The sequence below is a fragment of the Mustela erminea genome, chromosome 1, assembly GCF_009829155.1.
Source record: "Mustela erminea isolate mMusErm1 chromosome 1, mMusErm1.Pri, whole genome shotgun sequence".
NCBI lineage: Eukaryota > Metazoa > Chordata > Mammalia > Carnivora > Mustelidae > Mustela > Mustela erminea.
This window is the reverse complement of record NC_045614.1, coordinates 43,614,849-43,637,561: the sequence shown is the minus strand read 5'-3', so window position 1 is coordinate 43,637,561 and position 22,713 is coordinate 43,614,849. Positions and strand designations below refer to the sequence as shown.

The 22,713-nt window shown below is 33.2% G+C and overlaps 1 protein-coding gene across 1 annotated transcript in view; it reads right to left on the bottom strand.

Annotated features, from left to right (window-relative positions):
* The window catches only part of LOC116579765 (contactin-6-like), a 298,551-nt gene extending 278,003 nt beyond the window's left edge, over positions 1 to 20,548 (bottom strand). The window contains 1 exon segment of the mRNA XM_032325481.1: positions 20,069 to 20,548. The gene's annotated coding sequence lies outside the window, so the exon portion shown is untranslated.
* Positions 20,549 to 22,713: the final 2,165 nt, after the last annotated feature.

The following is a 22,713-nucleotide window of genomic DNA, read 5'->3' as shown; positions in this document are numbered from 1 at the left end:
AGGGGGCGGGGGGGATGGATGAGCTTCGTGATGGTTATAAGGAGGGCACGGATTGCATGGAGCACTGGGTGTTATACGCAAACAGTGAATCATGGAACACTGCATCAAAAACTAATGATGTATGGTGTGATAACTAACATACAATAAAGAGATTTAAAAAAATAAAAAGATGATTCTTCCATCTATCCTCATAAGACTCTGTTCACTGCTTTTTCTTAATGCCTCTGATATATGTTTCAGATGTAGAGAACATAAAGCACTTTTCCTGAAGAAGGACATTGGTTTGGTACATTTTTGGCCATGTAAAATATCCAAGGGTGACATAACAGCTAAATATAAGTGTTACAACAGTTTTAAAATACCAGCCATAGGTAGTTTAAAATTGACCTATTCTTGAAAATAGCCATAAAGGACCTGTGTGGAGAAGAAATGTATGAAAATAATTTAACATGTAAAAAATTAAAGGAAAAGAGTGAGAAGAGGCATTAATAATTTTGAATCTGTGGTTCCTTTGTCAAAAATTTGATACAGGTGTATAAAAATACAAAGCATGTGTGTACATATGAATAGAAATATAGGTCCATTTGCTTTCCATTTAGATTTAGATCACAGAATCAACAAAACTGGTAAACAGAAGAGAATAAAAAAGATACCATTTTTGTAGATATTACTCAGATCCTCTTTTCAAATCTGTTCAAGGGTCAATAAATCATGTAAAATGAATTATTATACATTCTAAATAAGAATATAGTGTGAATATAGACTCAAAATAATTATGCTGTTTTAAAAAGTCAACAGGAGGGGCACCCGGGTGACTCAGTTGGTTAAGCGGCTGCCTTCGGCTCGGGTCATGATTCCAGGGTTCTGGGATCGAGCCCCACATCGGGCTCCCTGCTCAGCAGAGAGCCTGCTTCTTTCTCTCCCCCTCTCCCTGCCTCTCTGCTTACTTGTGCTCTCTCTCTAGCTCTCTGTCAAATAAACAAACAAACAAACAAACAAAAAAAGTCAACAGCAGAGGAACTGCTGGTTCTGTTTTGAGTTAAAAATCATATCCAAGAAGATAAACTTCTTTTTTAACTGGGAAGAGAAAAACAATGTCAGATAATATCTTACAGTATTATGACTTCTTTTAATGTACTGTAGGTTTATTTTCTTTTGACTTTAACAGGTTTTAAACAAGAAAATTAACAATGGAAGATTACATATTGTTTCAGGACATGACATTATTTTACTCTAAAATTTTGCCCATGTCTATTAAAAGCTAACTTTTTTTTAGAATAAATATGGAAACCACAGCCACTGGATTCACATATTAAAATCGGAGTCTCTGCAGAGTATCTGCTCTGTAGTCTTGAGCAAGTCCCTTTATTTCCATAGAACTCAGGGTTTCAGTGCTCATTGAGGACTTTAAATTAATATCTACTTTACTGAGTTTCATGTAATGCTATTTTCTTCTTAAAAGCTTAATTTATATGGCTATACTTTTATAATGTTAGTCAAATAAGAAAAAACTTCACTTTTTCCATGATTAATATTCAATTATTTCAATTTGAATAGATGAAATATAAACAACCAGGCTCACTGACAACTTAGTTTATTACAATTTCTTTAATATTTTGAATGTTATTTATAAAATTGAATTATTCTGTTTTACTGAGTGTTTTAAATGTCTGACCAATCAACTTTAGGACACTAACAAGGAAAATACTTCTAAGAATTTAAATCTTGTATATTACCCTCATAAAATACTAAATATTAACTTCTAAATATTTCTAAACTTTAAAAAATAATAATTAGTAATTTTTAAATAATTTTTTATTTAAACTGTCATGTTTTAGTCAGTTATTTATTACAAAGGAGCAGAGGCTCCTTCAGAGTTTTAAGTATTACAGGCATTTTATACACATACACAGAAATGGTTCTAATTAGCACAGACTTAATTCTAAAACTTAAATTCAAAGTTTAACTCAAAACCCATGAATACTATGGGTTTTCTTTATGTCACTGTCTATATTTCATTCTAAAACTTCCAGTATAGAAAGACTTTACCCTCTGAGGAGTTTTACCGCATCAAATGAATTAAAACTTTTGGGGTGGGGGCAGAAATTTGAGGACAAAGTGTAGATTGGGAACCTACAACATCTCAGGTGATTTTCTGTATAATGCTCACAGACACACTGAACCTTAATTATAATTATACCTACCATAACAACTGGAGACTTCAAGTTTAAACCCTTCAGAAGGAGGTGGATTTTTGCGGGTCCTAGTTACACTTAAATAGCTTCTTGTGATTCAATTTTGCAATCCCTGACCCAGGTGGCAGCTAACTTTGTTCAGCAAACTCTTTACAGCTCAATTAATTCCATATCCATTTCATATTATTCTCATGTGGCTGGACCACAACTCTTATAAATACTTCTCTGCCTTAGGGGTCACAACTCTGAAATCAGGCTAATTACACACATTAGCACCTAATATAAAAACTGAAAGACTATAGAACAGAGAAGTACACCATCTTCAGAAATTCACCAACACACCTGGAGCATGGTCAGACATTACTAAACTGCTCAGTGTTTATCACTCAGGAAAATTTAAAATTCTGGGCCATTTCATTTTGATCTTTTAAAGTCTAAAATATGATTAATGACATATTTAAAAAGCAATCTAAATTTAAGCAGGAAAGGTTATTTATTTTGCCCTTTCACAATATACACAATAAAAAGTGGCATTTTTGACATCTACATGAATGGCAACTGCAAATGAATGTTCTTAAATTTGTATGAATAAATATGCAGTCACATCATAATTATATAGAGAATCAAATCAATTTAATGTTTAGTTTTCAAATGAACAATGGAGCTTTTAGGGAAATAGAAATGTCATGGGTATAATTTTAAAGCAACAAAGATATATGATAGTCATTTTCCTGGCTTTCATCTGTAAAGTACCTGTTTATTAACTAGGGCAACTGCGTTTCTCTTACCTACTAATAAGATAACACTTGAGGAAATCAGTGTAGTTTTATTATTATCATCATTAGTGACCATGATGATATATATTAGCAAAACAAAATAATCATGATACAAAACAAAAATCCATGTGGTAATATGCATTGTAACAATAAAATTATGCTTAAAAATATGAATTTTCTGGTTATAATTTTTACCTCTAAATTGTTCTATGAGCTCAGAGAAATACATGATGTTCATTAGAGAAACTTCTAACAAACAATATTTACAACCTGATATAAAAATAACACTCAAGTCCACAGTGTATTAAAGAAATCACTTAAGAAAATTATAAAGATTTTCAAGAATGAAAAAAAAAAAGTTCTCCATATTCTTGACCTACATATATGGGTATTTGTGAAACTGCTTTATTGTTCTTCTTGCAACCCACCTCAAAGCCCCAAAATAGCATACATATCTTGTATTTTTGTCTTGGTTCAAGTTCTAACCAACTCTGCACATATAATACACATCAAGGTGAAAATGGATCTAACAGAGAACTTGTAGGGAGGAGAGACAGAGGGGGAGAGAGATAGACACACACACAGAGACAGAGAGAGAGAAAGAAAGAAGCAGACTCCCTGCTGAGCAAGGTGCCTGACACAGGGCTCAAGCCTAGGTCCTGGAAATCATGAACCAAGCCAAAGGCAGTCGTTTAACTGACTGAGCCACCTGGGTGTCCCAAATCTTGGCATATGTTTTTTATTTAATAAGGATGTATAAATTAGGGGTCTGCAATGTACAAAACAGGAATCTTTAAGATACTCCATAGCATTTTATTTTCCTTGTAAAAATAAACCAAATGATTTTAACTGTTTCACTTATTTAATGCTCCATAACAAACCACCTCAAAAATTGGTAGTTAAAACAATTCATTATTTCTCAAAATTCTGTGGGCTCACTAGATGGTTCTTTGGATCACTGACACTGCAACTGGACTGGAAGATCCAAGAAAAGCTCTTTAAGTTTCAGCACAGATTCTTAGCTGAGGAGCAAACATTTCTCTCTCAAGCACCCTCTCTCTATGTATAGTATTTCATCATTTAGGGATTCTATTGACCACTTGTTCTTACAGATACCATGACTTCATATACCACCATGTTCAGATACAAGTAGAAACTGTCTGGTTGTTCAAGGACTAAGAATTGGCATGGTTTCACTTCCACTTTTGGCCAGAGTAAGTCATGAGTTCAAAGCAAAAAGTCAAAGCATAGTCAAGGGGAAGATAAAAGACACTACTTCTTAAAAGGAGGGATGGTAGGGCACCTGGGTGGCTCAGTGGGTTAAAGCCTCTGCCTTCGGCTCAGGCTCAATAGGTTAAAACCTCTGCCTTCAGCTCAGGTCATGAGCCCAGGGTCCTGGGATCGAGCCCCACATCAGGCTCTCTGCTCAGCAGGGAGCCTACTTCCTCCTCTCTCTCTACCTGCCTCTCTGCCTGCTTGTGATCTCTGTCAAATAAATAAATAAAATCTTAAAAAAAAAAAAAAAAGGAGGGATGGCATGTACATACATGGTGACCATCCTGAAAGATTATCTACCATGGTGAGAATCTTACATGTCTAGGAAATGTTAATACAATTTTAGCTTAGAATGAAAATACTACAACTCTTGTTATTTATAAAACATTAAAGTTTAAGGAAATATTCTGGAGTAAGTTTGTAATTAAGTCTGTAATTTTCAGAAGATATATTATTGATTGCTATTTTGTTATTTTATATATTTTATGAACTTCCTACTTTGGACCTACACTTAAAAAAATTAGTGAACTTGGAGCACCTGGCTGCCTCAGTCAATTGGGCATTTGACTTTTGATCTCAGCTCAAGTCTTGATCTCAGGGGTGTGAGTTTGAGCCCCACACTGGGCTCCACACTAGGTGTGGAGATTATTGAAAAAAAAAGAAAGAAAGAAAATTTTAAAAATTAGTAAACTGTTATTTTTCTTTTTTTTCTTCAAATGTTATAATTGACCATTGTGTGAAAAAGTTAACAAGTGCAACAAACAACCAAATTTCAGAATTTATGAAATGCAAAACAAGGTTTGCTTTATTATTAAAGGAAAGAAAAACCAGGTGGCTATTCTCTCCCTTGCCTATGCCATTCCTTCTTGACTTCCATATCTACCTGATGCCAAATATTTGAGTAATGAAAGATCAAGTTTCTCACAATGTACCCAGGATGATTATTTCAATATCTAAATTTGACGATATTACTTCATTCTCAATAGTTTTCAACAGTTCCTCTATTTTTTTAGGAAGAATATTCAAAGTTTTTACATGAGGTATAAAACCTCTTGGTTAGTTTCTAGTCTGCTTCTCCAGCTTCCTCTATCTAGCACCTGGACCTTTGATCCCGCTAGAACTCAACCCTGCATTTTTCTGTCTCTCATCCCCGCCCTGCCTCTTCCACTCATCTGCTCTTCCTTCTACATGAACTTTTCCCCGTCACATCCACATAGTCAACACCTAGTCAACATTCACCCATGGAAGTTTTTCCTGGCTTTCCTTACTTGATCAGTTTAGGTTCTTACAGCACCATGTAGCTGTTCTTCTGGAAAGCAGACACAGGTACTATTTTATCTGATGATTTAATTCAAATATATCTCCCTGAAATGCTCTATGATTCAGGAGTACAAGGCATGTTTCTCTAAGCCATGATACTCCAAACAAAGTCTTGGACATGGTGGATAGATGATCCAGATAAATAGTTACTGACTGTGTGAATCAATGAGTGAAAATGCAATTAGTGCTGATTAGTGCATAGCAAACAAAGAAAAGTTGATCACACACTGTACTCATTCCTCAATATGTACAAAGAGTAAAAATGCATCTCAATAAAACAAAATGAAAGAGTTACCTGAAGTATTGAGTGAGACTGCTTAGCACAACTGAAGTTAGTGAGCAAATGGGCCAGGCAGAGAATTTCTTATAAGCAAATCTAAAGTGGGAAGTATTGCTGCTACTCACCAATGTTTCTTACTCTCCTCTTTTCAAATATGTAAGTGATTTCAGTTTTTCATTCCCCTGAGTGATTTGCTTCAGCCAATTAAATGTGAATTCAAGTAATATGTATCACCTCTGAGTGGAAGCACTTAACTGCCACTGCAAGACACTAGAATTCTCTTTTCTGTAATTGTGGAAGAGCTTATTTATATGAAATTTAACACTGAACTTCCTCCTCAAGCATAGTTTCCTTAGAGATGCACACTGAGAACTCTTTGTGGATTCAAACTCCCTAAGATATAGGGGTTGTTTCCCTCTGTACACTGTTGGTGGGATTGTATATTGGTACAGTCACTATGAAAAACAACACAAACCTTCCTCAAAAAATTTAAAACAGGGCTTCCATATAATCCAGCCATTCCAGTTTTGAGTATATATCTGAAGGAAGTTAAATCACTGTCTTAAAGAGATATCTGTTTCCCAATAGTCATGGTAATATTATTTATGATAGCCAAGACATGGAAATAATCTATATTCAATAAAGGGTTAATGTAAAAAGAAAATGTGGTATGTGTATAAACATACATACACATACACATACACAATACACAGAAACATTGGAATATCTTCCAGCCATAAAAAGAAAGAAATTTTGCCATTTGTGACAACATGAATGAAATTTGAGGGCCTTATACTAAGTGAACTAAAACAGAGAAGGAGAGACAAATACTGTATAATCTCACTTATGGAATTAGTAACCTAACACACAGAAACAGAGAGCAGATGAGAGGTGCCAGGGAAGGGTGTGAGCGTGGAGGTGGGGGAATATGGCAGACAGTGGTCAAAAGGGACCAGCTCCCAGTTATAGGATAAGTTCTGGGGATGTAATGCTCTGCATGGTGACTATAGTTAACAATACTGTATATTGTATATATGAAAGTTGCCAAAAGAGTAGATCTTACAGGTTCTCACTATAAAAAAAGAAAAAAAAAATGTGATAATGGGAGGTGATGGATGTGTTCACTAACTTTGTTATGGTAATCATTTTTCAAAAATACATTCATCAAATTATTATATTGTATACCTGAAAATAACAGGTTATACGTCAATTATATCTAAATAAGGCTGGAAGACAAAAAACAATGTGTAAAAAGAACACTTAGAACATGCATATAATATTATTTGATTTTTATTTGTTGTCTGTGCTCTCTTTGCTTAAAGTAGATTATACTGACATTTCCTGAATATAAGTCATTGAATAAAATGAGCAAGAGCTCTTGATTAAAAAAAAGAAAGAAAGAAAGAAAAGAAAGATTTAGAGGTTATTTTTACTACAGTATAGCCTTATTTAGAAATGTCCTGATCCTAAACAGAAATAAAATAAGTTTATTTGATAACTTTTATTTTATTAAATATGCCAAACAAATGGATATAGTCAGGTCCAAATCAAACAAAAATTTATTCCTAAAATGCTGTTTGGCAAAGCCAAACATCTCATTATTTTTCTCCAAAATAAAATAGCATCATATATGAACATAATAAGTTATACTAAGTTAAATGCAGGTTAATACAAAAATAAGTTCTTCTGAGCATCTGGAGAAGCCAATTATGAATCTCATATTCTTTGAGATATCTGAAAAAGAAATTATCTCACACCTCACATATATAGTCTGTCTCTCTGTATATAAATTGTTGCCAGATCCAGAGATATTTAAAATTACAGGTAAAACCTCAAAACTATTTTCTAGTACCTATATGCACTTCTGAATTATACTAATAGGCCAAATCCCTGAAAGACCACAACACACATCAACTCCAAAGATGGGTCAAATACAATTTGTAGTTATATAATAAATAACTACTTTAATTTTCTGATTGCTTCATCGTGGACTAGATTATAGTGGCTGCCAAGGGCAGTGACATAAATTTAACATTAATTATCATTTTAATGTATCTTATTTTTGACACTATTAGATTTAGATGACACTATAACAGCATATTTGGAATAAGCACAAATATATTTAATTTAATGCTTCTCTAGTATATTTAGGATCTACATTCATTAGAGCAAGCATTTGTTAAGTACCCACCACATGCCAGATACTGTGAGGTGCTGGAACTATGAAGTCAAAAACTCAGTCTCTCTCCTTAGTAACTTCAAATTTTTTCATTTAGATTTTATGACTTAATAAACAATCTATACTAAATAATTATTTAATTTAATAAGACTGAGAACAGTAATTTTATATCAGTAGTTGTATGTCACTGTAACAAAAACACATTTGGACACATTAACTCATTCAGTTTTCATGTAGTTCTTTGACTTTGTGGAAGTCAGCCTACTGTATACACATTGAAACTGAGGTTCAGATATTATTTCACACATTTTACAAGGTTTCATGCCTAAAATTCAATTATATTATAAACTTAGAAAAAAGTTTGAAATGTGTGAAAAATAAATGTGATCTTCTAGATGTATGATGAACTTCTTGAGCAAAAGAAAAAAAGAAAAATATTGTACAATACCAATGGAAAAAAGGACAAATGATATGGGCTGACCTTAATAAAAGGAGCAGATACAAGTGTTCCATGAACATTCATGAAATACTCAGACCATATTTATGGAAAAAGGGTGATTTAGAGCAATATTGGAATGGAGTTTATTTGGGTGTTTATTTTGCCAATCCAACTGGAGAGTATTCACGATACACACACATACTCTTTACAAGTATGTGGCAATGGGAATTCAGCTTCCTGGAAGTACAGATGGAACTGTCTTCCCCAAGGACAATTAAGTAATATACATACTGTCACCTTTAAAATAATACACACCATTTAACACTGAAATTTTAATACTATGGATTAATTTTTTTAATGTAATCAGAGATGTATATAAAATATTTAGGTATAAGGATATATATAGGTAAGCATCATAATTTTTTCATAAGTAGTAAATAATTCTAAAAAACTAAATATCCAATGATACATTATTGGTTTGTGAAAATTTATGGCACACCCATCTGGTGATTATCCCTCAGATTTAAGAGAATATTTATGAAATTTGAAAATGTTCATAGTACATTAAGTAACAAGAACAAGTTATAAAACGAAACATATAGATTCACCCCAAAGTTGTATTTTATACACACAATCACAAAGATGACTGAAAGGATGCCATAGCTTGATAAGATAATCTTGATAAGATAATCAGTAATTTTTCTGCATTTTCCAAATTTTGCATAATAAAGGCATATACCTTTCATGAACTAAAAGAAGGATTAAAATAAATTATATTCTTAATCCAGTTATTCCCACTACTGGATATTTACCCAAAGAAACCAGAAACACTAATTTGAAAAGATGCATATACTCCTATTTTTATATTAGCATTATTTACAATGGCCAAGATAAAGAACCCAAGTGTCTATCAATAGTTAAATGGATAAAGATGTGATACACACACACACACACACACACACACACACACACACTTTGCGATATTACTCAGCCATAAAAGAAGAATCAAATCTTGCCATCTGTGACAACATGGATGGACCTAGAGGGCACTATGCTAAGTAAAGCAAGTCTGATAGAGAAAAACAAATGCCATACAATTTCACTTATATGTGAAATATAAAATACAAATGAACAAAGAAACAAACACACAAAACAAACTTTTGAATACAGAGAACAATCTGGCAGTTGCTGGAGGGGAGATGGGTAGGTGGACGGGTAAAACAGAAAAAGGAGATTAAGAAGGAAAAACTTCTAGTTACACATCAACACACAAGAGATGAAAAAGACAGCTTAGAGAATATAGTCAATAATATTGCGATGACATTGTATGGTGACAGATGGTGACTATACTTATTGTGATGAGCACTGAGTAATGTATATAATTACTAAATCAATATGTTGTACACCTGAAGCTAATATAACATTGTATGTTAATTCTGCTTCAATAAAAATAGTTTAAATAAATAAATGTTTGTCTTTTATTTTCTTTACTTGCTATATAATTTTCCAAAGTTACTTAAGTATTTGATGTAGTTTGCAAATTCTGAACAGATTTCATCATCTCAGTAAGTCTGTAAGTACTACTTACTTGATGAAAATGAGTAACATTCAGGCAAAAGAGACAGGATATGTGATTAGACAATTATGTGGACATATATATAACATGAGATGCTACTTTCCATTAATCTACTCTTTTTTTTGGCAGATTATGAATCCTTTGTATAACCTAGAATACATCACTATTTATCACAACTGAGAAGTAATTATTATTCCAAGCAAATACATATACCTTTTAATGTAGTCCTTTGCTATTTCTCACTATATCACAGTATTTTATTTTAAAAAAATTATCTTGGAATCAGATAATTTATTAACTTCTAATGCTCATTTCTCAAATAAGATATAAAATTAACGATATTAGCCACCAACTGGTAGAAATGAATGCTTAACGGAGTTCAAGAACACATATTAAAATTTTAACTCCACAATAGCAGAACTCTTCTCAATCTTATTCAGAATTAAACATCCCCATGCCTGGAATGGCATCAATCTCACAGTAAGTATTCAGGCAACATTTGTGGAATTAAGATATTAGTGGAGACCACCATCTACTACGAACGGGCACTGGATATACAGAGAGGAATAAGCCAAGGTCCAAGCTTTCAAGAACTTAGACTCTGGCACAGAACACAACCACAGTTAATGAAACAATTCAAAATATATGACCCAAACTTCTGTGAATATCAAGTATTTTTTTTAAAAAGCTAGGAAAAACCCTTTAAAACTGTGTTTATAAGAGTGGCAACTAACACTATGTATCACATTTTTCAATCATCTATAAAGATGAAATTAATGAATTTTGGTGCTCTGAGAGGTTATTTAATTAAACTTTAAAATTACTTCTACTATTGCTTTATTGCTAGTACATTTTATTTAGTTATAATATTAATATTGGTAATTAAGTATGTTAAATTATTCATCTAAATTAACTAGAAGTTTTGGATAGACACAGACACAGTTTGCACAGATACAACTTGCACAAAATATCAACTTAAAATAAAGTAGGCACTCACCTATACTACAACCACTACGCTAATATTTTTTAAAGGATTTATTTATTTATTTGGCAGAGAGAGACACAGAGAGAGAGGGAACACAAGCAGGGGGAGCAGAAGAGGGAGAAGCAGGCTTCCTGCTAAGCAGAGAGCCCGGCCCGGATCCCAGGGTCCTGAGATCATGAACTGAGCGGAAGGCAGCCGCTTAAGGACTGAGTCACCCAGGTGCCCACCACTGTGCTAATTTAAAGAGAATCCTTGGGTATCAGTCGTTTGTAGTGTCATTTTCAAATATCTTCTGGAGGAGATTGTGCTGAGTGAAATAAGTCAAGCAGAGATAGTCAATTATCATACGATTTCACTTTCTTGTGGAGCGTAAGCAATAACATGGAGGACATTGGGAGAAGGAGAGAAGTGAGTTGGCAAAAATTGGAGGGAGAAACAAACCATGAAAGACTGTGGACTCTGAGAAACAAACTGAGGGTTTTGGAGGGAAGGAGGATGGAGGGTTGGGTGAGCCTCGTGGTGGGTATTAAGGAGGGGACATATTGCATGGAGCACTGGGTGTGGTGCATGAACAATGAATCTTGGAACACTGAAAAGAAAGTAAATAAAGAGAATCCTTGAATATACACTTTTGTGTTAACTTATAAATAGGAGTGTCAGAATTAGCTTATCTGTTAGCACCACATATTCACAATTAAGCATGTTTAAGAATTTGCTGACTAACAGTAAATACCCAGAAAATATCTTCATGTTATACTGTAAACAAAATTACCTTCAAAAAAATTACTTTCTATCAACACTTGAGTAATTGTAACCTTTTCATCCCAACAAAACTTTAAGGACTTTCTTTAATTTATTCTTATATCAGCTGACAGAAAATTAGCAGCATGTCTGATTTCTGACCTTCTCTTTCATTTATTGCTCTTTACTGATTGGAGGACTTTGACAGGTGCTAAAGGGGAAAATTATGTTCTTTTGCTAAGAGCTCTATTCCAACAAGTATATTATACTCCTGATATTTACAAAGATACTACAAAAATCTCCTTATACAACCCCTTTATCATACAAATGTAAGAGAAGCCAGATCAATTAAACTTTGAAATAATGGACAAATAAAATCACTGAAAATAAAATGTCCATATTGGCCTCTTACAAACAAGGGTGATAAATTACGAGGAACTTTGCAGAATGTCTTATTTTAGTTTCTCCTCCCATTCTTAAAAGAACACTTATAAAAAAAATCCATCCAAAATTCTCACTTTTAATCAACAGAAGTCATCTAAAAGAAGAGTGGTCTGGTTAAGTACTTGGTTTAATGTGTTATTAGGAATTACTGTGCTTATAGAAAAAGAGAAAAGGGCACGTAGGTGGCTCAGTTGTTAAGTATCTGCCTTTGGCTCAGGTCTTGATCCTAGGGTCCTGGGATGGAGTCCCACATGGAGCCCTGCATTGGGTTCCCTGCTCTGCCAGAAGCCTGCTCCTCCCTCTCCACCACCCCCGACCCCTCCAGATTCTGTTACCTCCATTGCTATGTCTCTCTCTGTCCAAACAAACAGACAAACAAAAAAACAAAAACTTAAAAAAAAAAAAGGAATCACTGTGCTGACAAGCATTTTGAATACATTAAGAACTTGTACACCATTAAACATAGCAATTAATATAGCTACCATTCTTAGAGAATATGTAAACAACACAAATTGGCCAGTTTTTCTAACTACATCTAGAGCATTTCTTAGCATACTGTCTCATCGAATGAACTGTCCTTTCAAACTAAAACAGCACTTCAGCACTTTGGTAAATTAAATTGTTTGAATGGAAACAATGGAAAGACATATACAATTGACTAGTGAATAACTTAAAAATTAAGAAAAAACGTTTTTGGTTTCTGTGAAAAATCTTATTTTAACTCCATAATTAACTTGTGGTTCACAATTTTGGAGTGAGTTTATGCCTTGACCTCTAAAGCATCACTAAACTGACAGAAAACACAGCAGAGGAAATATATGAAATTGTAAGAATACCAGAAAAAAAAAAAGTATCAGCAACCAGAAAATTTGATGACCTCCTTTTTGGTGGGAAGCAGATGAGGAAAACTGCAGTGAACATGTATGTATACATGTATGTATGTATGTAGTACATGATACTATGCAATATGATGCAGAAAGAGTCTACCATAGAGACAGAGAAGGTTATATAAGAATACTTTAAAAATATGCATAATTAAGGTTGTAAGCAAGAAAGATAAATTGTCAGGGACCCAAAATGAAGAGGAAACTCAAAGTTAGATTGGTGAGGACCCAAAATGAGGAGGCAACTCAAAAGGAGCTGGAATAAACCAAGGAAAAGAGGACCCTCCACAAAACATGGCTTTTAAAGGATTCTGCTTATCTGCTGGAAAGAAAGGGTCTTCCAGAGAGATAGGCTGAAAATCAAGTTTTTACCAAGTGTGGTTGTAGAAACTAAATTTATTCTATCTGCATGTTAAGATAATTTTAGGCCAAAAATTACCATAGAAGCTAGTACAAATGGGGAAATTATAGAGCAAATCTAGAGGCAAAAGTGAAACAATGATGTAGTGAAGCATCTTCAACTATGATAATGCTGGTCTCTCATGGGAATCAACAAGTGCTAAAGGTGGGTCTTCATAAAAGAAAGATTACAAACATCAAAAGGAATAAACAGCCATGAGAAAGACTTGGCAAACACAAATAATGAAGTAATTTGTCCCTGAAAAAACTAAAACTAATTGAATAACCAAAAATCAACTTTAAAATAAGATAATTTTTAAGATAAGTAATAGAAATTACAGAAATCAAAAAATATTTTCTGAAAAGAAAAATAAATTTATGAAATACATATGACAGGAAATCACACAGAGTGAAACATAAAAAAGCAGAATATAAAAATATATAAAATAAGACAAAGAGGAACAGAAGTTTTAAATACTTAATGAGCATCTTAGAGAAAGTAAAGATGGAAAAGGGATAAAAGTAAATATATAGTAGCTGAGAATTTTTCAAAATTGAAGTTAGACAGATTTAGGAGCTTGTAGAGGCCAGAGTGGTATAAATTTAAAACAAATCCACACCTACACACATTGTAATGAACCCAAAGACATCATTGCAAAGAGAAATTTTTAAATTCTACCAGAATGAAAGACAAATATATCTTCAAAGATGTTATAGTTAGACTATGAGCAGTCTTCTCATGAGCAAAATTCTATTCCAGAAGAGCAATGAACAAAATATGCAAAAAATGTCGAGAAAAAAAATTATTGGTCATCATGGAGTTCTGTAACCAACTGCATTATTATTTTAAAATGTGAGAAAAGTAAGCAATTTTTAGAAGGTAAACTGTAAGAGAATTTAAGACTGTTTTGATAATGATCTTTAAATGGTCTTCAGTAGACAGGAAATGAACCCACAAGATGTATGTCTGTAGTAAGAAGAAATGGTTAATAAATAACTCAGAAAAGATGTCATAAATTTAATATTGATAAAATATTTAGAGAAATTTAAAAACAAAGTAAAAATAAAATAATAGAAATATGTACGTTGGCAGGAATATCTTGGAGGAAATTTAAACAAGCCATTGTCCTGTTTGTGAAAGGATATATATTATCTTTAGCTTTTTTTGGAAAATATAAAGATGTATTTTATTTTTAAATATTTATGTTCACTGAAATGTAACAGATTATCTAATTTTTAAGATAGTAAAAGTTGGAAGAAATGAATATTGAATGCTTACTAAATCCAATAAAGGACAATAAACAATAAATACAATAAAATAAACTGTTGAAAATATCTCTGGGAAGTGGGATTAGAAATATGTGGGATTAATTTTTTATTTTAGTATTTTTCCTATAGGTTCAAATTTTATTGTTGTTTCCAGGTTCACACAGTACGTTTTTAGAATATTAAAATTTTAATTAAAAAAAAAAGAAAAACCAAAACCATTAACAACAACAGAAATTCACAAGTATTTTATGATGGTTTTCTTTGGCAAAAGGAATTATGCCTTATTATTTTCTTCTGTTTTTCTGTATATTGTTTTTATAGTCAGAAAATTAAATGAACTATTTTTCTTGATCAGCTCTGATTGTTTATTGCATGAAGAACTATCATTTCTATTTTTAGGCTACGTGAATCTGAGGACCAGCATTTCTGAATCTTCTCACAAGATTCCCTGAGCTCCATTTTCATATCTAACTATAATTTACACCTCCAAATTTAATTCTCTACTAAATACTCATTATAATTGATTAGATGATTATAATTCTTATTTTTTCATTGTTTTATATTATTTTTTCCCAATCAACCCCAAGTCTCATATACAAAATGTTATAATAGTAACACTAATATAAAAATAATCAAGTAACTAACATAAAGAGTGCTTATTAATTTCAAGCCTTTCTCAAAGGTATTTTTACATGTTAACCTACTTATTTCTCTTGCTATTACGATTAAATCAATTCTACTATTATCCCCATTGTGGATGAGAAATGGAGGTACACAAAGGCTGTTACTTGCTCTAAACCACAATGCTATTCTGTGCCAAATGTAAAGAAGAGCAAATATATAGATGGTCTGTTGCCCTTCATCACAAGAAGCCTGCTTCCAGAATCTTGGTGTCATTTTATACACACTCCAGAGAATGGAACTTCTTTTACTAGTTAAGATTGTTTTGTACTTCATAGGATACATGACTCTCTCATGGCCTCTTTAAAAAATCTTAATGTCTAAGTAATTTCATTCATGTATTCATTTAATTTGAAGGTTGTTATGTACAAATTTTATGTCCACCCTACTGCCATAAAATTTTTGAGACTCCTAATTTTGATACATGTTACTAGGACCCAAATTCACTCTATATTACCCTAAGATTCCTTGCAAGATAGTTAAGTAGGCCATAAACTTCAGTGTTAAAGACTGATAGGAGAATAAAAAATAAAAGAATAAGAAATGAAAATATAGTAATAATAAAATGATAAATAAAAGAATAACAAAAGAGTGTCCAATGACTGACTCTGTTTTTTCTTCTTCCCTAATATGCCCTGTGTTATGCCTTCATCACAATAAGTATTATATAGTCCATACTCAATTTTGACTAGACTAGATCTTTTCAATATGAATAATGGGAATAACTTCATTTTCTAATGAAATTTTTATTTAAAATAATTCTCTCAAACTGAAAGATTTTTATTTGAAGTTCATTTAATAAAGAGATTTTAATTCCTCTCGATATACAGAAACAGCAGAGAAAGAAAAACACAGTGATGTTGGTGGGATACAAAATCAAAATAAAAAGCCTTCTGTCTTTAATAAAAATGCTTGCAAACACAACATAGATTCTGAAGTACATTTCCACTCCTGCCAAATACTAAAAAATCAAAAACAAAAACACAGACCTACATGAAGTGGGTGGATGGAGGCATATAGGAAAGCTGACAAGTACCTTCTCCTTCATTTACTTTAAGGAGGATACAGATTTCCCCCAAATCTGATACATTATACTCTTTGTCCCCATACATACACAGCTTCCTCTATGATTAACATCACCAATACAGTGTACACAGTTTTATAATATGTTAATAATCAAAGAACCTACCCTGATATATAACTTTCACCCCAAGTCCATAGTTCATACCAGGGTTCACTCTTGATATTATATATTCTATGGGTTTAGACAAATACATAGTGACAAGTATCTGCCAGGACAGTATCACACAGATTGTTTCACCTAAAAATCCTCTGTACTTTCTCTGTTCATCCCTCACGCATACATTTTTGAATAAAATGATAGAAGGGAAAAAAACTAAGAGAAACACAGTTAAAAATGTAAATCTCAAGAAGAATCAGCTACAGTTTGAACAAAGTGCTAGACAATTACTCTTCTATAGATTAAATATCTCTAAAATATAATCTTTCCATGTACATTTTTAAAAAGAAAATCAAAATGAACTGAAAAAGTATAAAATTAAAAATAAATTTGGATAAAATGATAGATGTGGAAGACAGACAAATGAGATCCAACATGCTCATAAGTGGTGATACAGAAGAAAAGGAAAAAGTAATATAATAGCAATAAAAAAATCAAATACAGAGTGTAACAACAATAAAACTGAAACATAAAAATCTTGAATCAATGAAGTACATCATATTTAAGCAAATTTGATGAAAACTGTCTAACTCTAGAATATACTATGGCAAAAAACAAAGAAAACAAAACAAAACAAAAAATCCAACAAACAAACAAATCCCAAAAGAATCACGTGGACATACATCAAAAAGAGCAACTTATATTCAAGGACGGAAATTTCAGACATACCTAATAATTAATGGACACCAACATTCAGTATGGGAAGAGTCTCCAGTATTGTTTACAAATATTTGCAAGTTTTTAAAGGGGAAAAATACGTTTGACTCAAGAAGATTAATGTGTCTTCCATGTATAAGGTAAAAGAAGATGTTCTATGTAGGCACATAGAAAATATAGCATCTAGGACTGTTTCTTTAGTGGAGAGGTACTACTTATCAGTGAAATCTAACAATCCAAGAAATATTTCAAAATTAAGAATACAGGAGTGATGAATTGAATAGTAAGTAATTGGTAAGGACTGATATTTTTTTTCAAATTCCAAGTAAGTCTAACTAAGACTGTGTGAATTAAGCCAGAATGTAAATACTATAAATCTCAGTAATGTAAAACTGGTAATATAATTGAGGTTCAGGTGGTGTACGTAAGGAAAATAACCATAAAGTACATAAAGTTAAATTTCTTTAACTATCACAGCAAAGACTTACAAGAGATTGCTTGATATTTAAATATGAATCAAAAAAATGGGTGACCTCAAACTACTAATATTTTCTTAATTTTTGTTCTTAATTCATGTGTTATTGTTGTGGACCTAATATCCCTTTATTGGGGGAGGGTTAGGAAACAAATACCTGAAATTCAGCAAATTCTTCAGTTTCATATCAGCTCTATTTTTTTCTATTTAATCCAAATATAAAATAAATTTAATACTTTTTTTTTTAAAGAATAAGGTAGGATCATCTTCTTTTAATCACTTCTTAATCATCTTCTTTTAATCACTTCTTTTCTATCACTGATCACATTATCTAAATACTTATCTGCCACAAACAAATAAAAATGTATGATAAGAAAGAATTTTTCTTAAGTCTCTCCCTCTCATTTTGTTATTTGAATTTTGGCATAGGATGCCTACAAATATCATGATTTTTTTTTACAGGTGACAAGATGTCTTTATTGAACTTTTATATTTAGCTTGAGTTAATTTTAAGGAGTATAGCTTATGTTACTGCATTCTAATTAATATGATGTTAACTATGTAAGTGAAAAAAATAAATATTTCATAAAACCCCTCTCCTTCCACTAAAATAAAAGGTACAAACTTACTTTTGTATTACTGAGTGTTTTCATTTGTCAAAAACACAAAAGAATGCAAACAACTTAATATACCTCACATTCTTTTCACAAGATAATTGAGTTTGTTTGTTTGTTTTTTGTCTAAGCTAAAACCAAATATGTATTAATTCTCCAAATGACAATGTGAATTTGTTTTCATTAGGGCAAGTTACATATGGAATACTAAACAAACTATTCTGGCACTTCACTAGAAATGTTCAAAGGAAGTAATGCAATGCAGTTTATAAATGACAAGCTTTCTGGCTAAGATGTGATAAGTTATGCATTTATATAACCTCATAGAAACCCTTATAAAAATTGCAAATTTATATATTTGAAATCTCTGAATTGCACAGCCATGATATTGCTTTAAAAAAAATCACTGAAGCATCAAAGATGAAATGACTCTGGATTTCTGTTTGTTACACAAATCATGTCAGTATTGTGTCTGTGTATGTTTGTTTTCTGAACTTGTGTAGGTTTACACATGTATGAGGGGGGTGGGACACAGGAGAGTGTGCTTAAATATCTTATAAAATACAATACACATAAACTGATGAAATCTTTAACAACAATAACGATAAACACATCAGATAAATGAAGATTGCTCAAAACTGGAATCTCAATATTTAACATATGGCTCTTTCTCTTACAAAATTTTTAAAAAAACATTGCCACTATAGATAAGATTATGAATACCTCATTTTCCAAATTGATTCTGTGTAATTCTACTGTTCTCCCCATTTTCTCTCAGTATAACTTCTGTTTAGTCATTCTGTGAATATTTCCCAGAAGACATAGTCAGGATGCTGATTATTTAAACATAAGTAGTTTTCAATCGGAGAAGCAAGAACTATGAATTCCAATTTCTCCCCAAACCCCCCAAATTGACAGTATTCCATTAACATAATGGGTTCTACGTGGCTAATCTTAGAGCTCTTATAAGTTTTGTTCCCAAGTTATCAACTTCTGAAACTTTTCATAAAGTATTATGGGTAGTTTAATACTGACAAGCTTAACTATTGTGAATGGAAACTCCAGAAGCTATTATCTGGAAGCTGGGTGAAAAGCAAAATGCCAGACAAAATTTGGGGGGCATCATGTGGCCTCCAGTCTTACACTGCTCCCCTCACCAAATCCCTCCCCCAGGAAACTTTTTATAACCATTCCTTTAAATCATCTGTCGGACACTGCAAACCCCACCCCTCTACCCTTCGATGAAAAAAAAAAATTAGCAATAACATTTCCCCATTTGCCATTACAGAAAGGGCGTGAAGCCATCCTAAAGTACCAGAATTAGCACTGTCATCCCATCTTGCCCATTAGTTTTACTGCAGCAAAGACGAGTGAAACACTGAAAAATGTACCTGTAGTCTCTCTTTCCCTGGTTTGATCCTGAGCTCCCCAGAATACAGATTCAATACATTTTCTCTTACAAGGAATAAATGCATTTTAAGCATCAACATCATAGAAACATAGCATAAATAAAGCAGTCACTGCTCCCCCAAACCCAGCTTTTACCTGTAATGCTAATACGAAGACATTGAAAGGAAGAAAAGCTGCAGCTTGCCCAGGAAAATTCTCATTGCAGCAGACAGCACAATTTTGTACTTACAGATCTTACCAGGGAAATGTCTCGGGATCTTTGCAATTTTTCTGCAGAACTCTGTTTCAAGCTCTCAGCCAGGCATGCTGTGCATCCAGGCAGAACCAAGCCGTATGGAATGTCTATGCAGCTGGGAGATAATGGGACTCTTTTTCCCAGCTGGGACTGCAAGCCTTTTATCCACTGAGTATTGCGTGGCTCTTCTCTGGTCTTAAGCATAAAATACGCTCCTCTCCTGCTGCATTCCTGACGGAACCTAGACAATTAGTTCTTGAGGCACATGGGCAAGTCTCCCGTTTGGAATATTCAAAAGGAAAATGCTCCCTATACCGAAAAAACAGCTCTATCTTCACCATCCTTCACAGAATCAGAGAGAGCTGAGAGCAGCTGCCATTCCAGTGGCATGAAAGATTAAATTCACCCTCCCCTTCTTTGACTAGAGATAGTCACTCCTGTTGGGTCATCAGAAAATCTTATTGAAAACTGGGTCAGGCTAACTACTTATTAGGTTTCCAATACGAAAGGAAGTCATTTTTTTTTTTCTTCCTCTGGTTTCACTGCATTGTCATTTGCAAGCGAAGATTAAGTCAGTCAAGGGTCTGCACTGATTTAGACTGTATTCAAACGCAAGTAAGCTTTCTGAAGCATGCCAGTAACTCCCGCTACTAGTTAGGGTGAACAGAAAAGGAAAATAAAATCAAAGGATCTTATGCACTGGCACTAAATCCATTCTAAATCATGTTTTTAAAATATGTGCACGAGGCTCCTAAAAGACGGAAAAGTATGTAAAGAAAGTGGAGTCAAGTCCAAAAGAGTATCGCTGCTCTCCTAGGTAACATATTTATAATCTCCAGAGACCAAGAACAAGTGTGCATGTATTTGCAAAACAACTCTGTAAGGGAAAGAATGCTGTTTGTGTTTCACACCCAGCCCTCCAGCTAAACTTTTTAATATGTTTGAGTCTTGCCACTGGTTTGCGAGGGACTAACTTCTTACTGAAAAAAAAGCTAACAATAATTTAAAAAGCTAAAAATAGGAAAAATAGCTGCGTACATACAGAGACACCAACACATAAAAGCATGGCTGTAACATGAGAGCAGAATATTGCTTGGACTTATTTTCATGTTGTAATGAAAAGAACTTACACTCTCAGCATCTTAAACTGAATGGAAACTGGGAAGATAAACCCACAAATAAAATGTGAATAAACCAAAAGATATCGTTCAGACTCAGTTTGCTTTTTTTATCTGATGAGCCAGAAGGTTTCTATGGCTACATTTTACGACTTTATCTTACAATTTCCATGAAATTCTTCTGTAACTATATCCATCATATTCTTCATTTCTACATAGGGTCTAACCACCATCGTAAGAGGCCTGAGAGAGCAATTACTGTTTCTTGACATTAGGTGAACTCAAATGAGTTCCAATTCATGAGAAGGCAAACTGAATGAACTATTTTATAGTTATGATATTCATCTTAATTGAATGTCTAATTTTTAATTAAAACCATCTCTGCTCCTTCCAAAATAAAATTTTATTTATTTATAAAAATGCCAAAATGCTGAATTTTTCTACTGAGATATGAGAAAAATAGTCACCATGTAGAGGGTTTTTTCCTTAAAGATGGATTCATCCAATTTAAAGAGCACTCCTTTAGTTAGATCTAAACTTCTAGCCCATATTCCAAGACTTTGCTACCTATTTCACTGATAAGAAAATAAGAATCAAAAGAGACCTTCTGTAGCTCCTACCACTGCAGGTAGTCATGTGTATGCACTGGACCCATACACTCTGCCTTCACTCTTTCTGAGTCTGGGTAAGCCACACTCCTTCCTCAAGCCAAGCTCTCTATTGTGCTCCGGTGACCATGCTCTCTTTTATATGCTTTCCTACATACTCAAGCGACGGTTCCAGGTATGTGTCCTTTACTCTTCAGCATCAAAAGTTCTCGCTTTTCTTTGTATCATTACAACACAGAGATCTGCTGCTATTTTGACCACCTTAAAAATCAACAACCTTTTTGACTTCACATCTTCCTCCAGCTACCAATTCATTTCCCTGCTTCTTTTACATTAAAGCATCTTAAAAGAATTGACTACACTCATTGTCTCTAAATAATCTTTTCTCATTCTATCTCAAATGCGATTTGATCGTTCTTCCATCTCTCTTTCCCTACATCACTATAGCAGCTCCTTCTTATGAACTTCTGCTGATGATTTCTCATTCTCTTAATCTTTAATCACTACAGGGCAATGGGATGTGAATCAGGCTTCTAAATTAAGATCTAGGGGCACCTGGGTGCCTCAGTGGGTTAAAGCCTCTGCCTTCGGCTCAGGTCATGATCCCAGGGTCCTGGGATGGAGCCCCATGTCGGGCTCTCTGCTCAACGGGGAGCCTGCTTCCCTTCCTCTCTCTCTGCCTGCCTCTCTGCCTCCTTGAGATCACTGTCAAAAAAATAAATAAAATCTTTTAAAAATAATAATAAATTAAACTATACACTAAAAGCAACTAAGAATTATTGAAATAAATAAAATTAACTAAATAAGTGAATAAATATACCATGTTCATGGACCAGAAAATTCAATATTTTTAAGAAGTCAGTTATCTGCAAATAGGTCTATAGATTCGAAATAATTCCAATCAACGTCCTAG